Consider the following 4237-nt stretch of genomic DNA (forward strand, 5'->3'; position numbering starts at 1 on the left):
GGGGCTGGGTTGGGTGTTCGCTTGCTGGGTCCCGCTGGAGCGGTTTGCTGCTCGTGGTGCAGCCCGCAGGAGAAGGGTTTCCCTTTCCTTTGGGCTGCGTGGGTCTGAGCAAACTCTTAATTTGTCCTCCTCCCCGAGCATGCCGGGGTAACTCATTTAACAGTATCTGCTGTAAGGAAACACCCCCGGTGTGTTGTAAGATCAGTGCAGCTTCGGAACCGAACTTGGCTTAGAAACGTGTTCAAGAGTAGCCTGCAGGTGTCTTGACCAGCTTGCAGCAGCGCGGGCTGCGGCTTCTCCCCGTGCCAGGGAACAGCTCACAGGTAGCTCAGGGCTCACCTGGGGCGTGCAGGGCTTCCTGAGAGCCCTGCGTTTGCTGGAGGTGGAAGGAGTGAGGGGCTGTTTGCTGAATGTAATATACTTACACTGGAAACTTTACTGAGATGGTGCTCCTTAATCAAAATATTATCATGGCATCTTTAATGAGCATGTATTCCTGCTTCAGAAGACAGTCCTTTCTGTGTCAAACTGGCCTCTATCAGTGCTAAACTGTAGAATATTGTTCACTGAGAGAGAAGAATGCAATCTGCTGATTTATGTAATGCTTCCTAAGTGCTTGGGTTTGCTTGTGGGACCATTGTTCTAAAGGTGAATGATCCTGACTGAGGTCTGAAAAGGTGACATGTTGTGTTACATGTTATAGCTGCACTTCTGTCAAACAGCTGACTACTTCAGAAGAAATCATCAAACTGTATCCCATAAAAAATTCTCCTTAAATCAAGAGCTAGATAAAATACACGTACAACTTTTCCATTAAATCCTACAAAATCTACAAAATAGTGTTGGAGTATTACACTTCTCATGTAGATGTCTCAGCTTTAAGCACGAGATTTTCTAAACTTTTCGTCATGTAATGTATATCCCTGTAATATTCAACAAATTAAATTTGATTTGTTTTAAATCTTCAGAAAATGCAGCACTCAGTTACACAAAGCTGCAGTTAAGATCCTTAATCCTGCACTCAATATTCACACCTAATTACTTTATGTGAGTCTCTCCATTGACTTCACTGGCATTTCTCACGAACAAGGGAATGCACATTCTACTTTTTATGAGCTGGGGCTCAGGGACCCAGCTGTGATGGTAAAAGATGTTTTAGTCAGTCCAGGCAAACTACGGAAAGGCTAATCAGATCTAAATACTCTCTCATGACTTATAAACCATCTCCATAGGAAGGTAAAACAGTAAGCACTATTTAATTGTATTGTGGGTATCATTAACAAGCTCTTTTTATACAGTGTACTCATTGTTAGTGTTTTCATTATGAGCAAAGAGTATTTGGGATGGAGTGGGTCTCATCCCCAAATTATTGGTTTACAGTGGTGCTGGTACTGGGGTCAGTGTGACTTTGCAAATAAATTTCAGAACCATAGTATCCTTTTTTTCTCCCAAACCTTTCTGTTTGCAGTTAAGTCTGTTGTGGCTTGTGACTACTTCAGAGACAAAACTAGGCAGCTTACATGTGTATAATATGTCATATAATATATGCTTTCATTTAAATACCTACTGTGGATAGTCAATTTTCTCAGTTTTCCCATGCTACTTTTCTGGGCATGTTGTGGAAACTCTGATGTCTAGATGAGATTCAGTACCAGAAAGTGCAAATGAGTCTTTCTCAAAACAACAAGATAATGAAAAGGTCTATTGTCCAAGTGGCAACTGAAGAAAATCATGGCATAGAGATTGATGCTGTCATAAAATAAGAATTCCCACTGCCAGAGCTTGCTGTCTGACCACTGGAAACTATGCAGAGTAAACCATACTATGGGTGTACTGTTCTATAGCTCCACCATTAGCTTTTATGTGATGAGAAGTTACTGAAATGGTCCTCAACTTCATCTCAGGGGTTGGACCTGATGGCTTACAGAGGTCCTTTCTACCTAAATATTTTATCATTATGTGATTTAGAGTTATTCATGTTACAACAGTGATATCAGGAAGTCTGTGTGTCATTGAGACAGATGACTTTAAATTAAGCAACAGGTCGCTTAGTCTTCTTCATTTCATTAGAGCTGTAGAAAATTAAATTATATATGTAGTACATATACTCTAAGCCCATTAAATAACAAAGTCTGTTGTGTAGAAGTCCCACTATGATATTTACATCTGACAATAAAATTGAATGCTGATCTCTGCTCTTTCTGATAAGCTGTATATTTTGGTGTCTGAACTCATCAGTTCCTGTGTGTGCTTATCTGGCCTTTGTGCTTGGATAGGCAAGTTGTCCTTTCCCCATCCCCAGCACTCTTTGGACAGCTTCCAGAATGCGGTTGCCCTCCTGTGTCCTGTAGCTCCTTTGGTTATGCTCTGCACATGGGTATCCTATACAGGGTTGGGTTTCTGGGCATATTTGGCTGATTACCAAGTGTCATTCACCTCTCCTTAGAACTGCTCTGTAATGCATTTTGTGTCTTCCCTGTACTGTTTCAAAATCGAAGTTAATTTACTCCACTGTCACATTTGATTTTGTTAGTCCAAGTTACAGCTGCGCTGTGGGATTTTTTGGCAGCAGCTGAAATAAATAGCTACTGGTGGAGATTCAGCCACAGCCCTATTCCTATGCAAGGCAGGGGCATCTCTCAATACAGAAAGCACTGGAATATCCTTTTAGTTGCCAAGGTAGGGATATGTGTTGGATGAGGAGGACTGTATGGAAGCTTAGGAGACAAGGGTGGAAGATTTTGTGAGTCTGTGGTTGTCACCCTGTCCCTACCACTATGCAGACATGTCTGGAGCAGACATTGCTCTCACATGCTAGGCGTATGTCCCACTGCAGACACAGAACAACCTGTGGCCATGAAGCTTCATGGACCCATCCAAAGAATTCATCCTAGTCTTCTCACACTGGAGTACACAACTTCTGGTCCTAAATCCACCTCCGATTCAGGTTACTCATACTGTCTGGACACTCATTATTTCAGATTGATACAAGACTGGTGTTGCCAAGTCAAGAGTTCCTTTTGTTATTGTGGTGGCTTGCTGTGCTTCTGTGAAAGCTGTTTGTAATTGGGTTGGCTGTCTCAGAATACACCACAATTACTAATTGACTTTCAGATAATGAGTTCCCCAGATTTATCTCATACTACTGACAGCACAAATGGCCCAAGGCAGCCTCTTAAAAGGAACTAAAAAATGTATTAACAAGTGAGTACTGCTCTGATGCTTTGCAGGACATGGTGCAGTTGTGGGCTCATGGGCATCTGGGTTCATGGGCACCTAGTGCCTGCCATTAGGTTTGAGCAGCATGTGAGGAATTTACAAATTTACAGCACCTGCAACTTTGTTTCTTCTTGGTGATTTAACTCTATTGGTGAAATGTTGTTGATAGCCATGATTTAGAATAGGTGTCTACGGGTTCTGTGCTGCTAAGCCTAGTGAAGCCTTCATTATGCAGCAAGGAGTTACAGAAAATCCAGTGCATCACTTGGTGAAACAGGGTGACAGTAGAGTGCTTCTTGCGGATGTGCTAAATATCACCCTCCCAGCTGTGGCCACCTGCCCCAACGCAACACCTGCATGGCTAGGGACATGATATATATATATGATATACAATGATGATTTGTGATATTGGACTCTGTGGGCCTCTATAGGTATTTTTTAGAACTGGAGAATGCCTGTGTCAGCAACTGGTCCAGACAGACAGAGGAAATTACTAATACTCTGTGTCCTGATGCCCATGCTACACAGTGATATTAATGATTGGTGAATTAGTAATGCATGTGCTGGCTTGTGGATAGTGAAGTACTTTGGAATATATTGTAACTGATAGTTAAAAGGGCTTTACAGTGCCTACAGTCCTTTTTTTTGTTTTAATTTCTGAGATGGTGGGATTGAGAAAGAGGTATTTTGTGGCTTTCATGTAATAAGACCTCATTTATTTTTCCAAGTAACTCACCATGTTTGCTAAACTGGGGAAACAGACTGATTTCATTGACTCACATAGATTGCTTGCAGTTCATTTACCTTCAGTGAAAGTTTTTGATTTGATCACGATTTCCTATTACCTTAAAAAGGAATGCTGAAAGAACTTCAGAATGGTTCTCTTCTATGAACTTATGTTCTTTATAACTTAGAAATACTGAAGTTAGGTCTGTTGGAAGCTTAATGAGAGTAAATGGCTGTCTCTTTTAACTAGGCAACAAGAAAAGCCAAAGGCAACCTCTGTAGTGCTAAGCCA

This window comes from Geospiza fortis, unplaced genomic scaffold (assembly GCF_000277835.1).
Source record: "Geospiza fortis unplaced genomic scaffold, GeoFor_1.0 scaffold200, whole genome shotgun sequence".
In the NCBI taxonomy this organism is placed as follows: Eukaryota; Metazoa; Chordata; class Aves; order Passeriformes; family Thraupidae; genus Geospiza; species Geospiza fortis.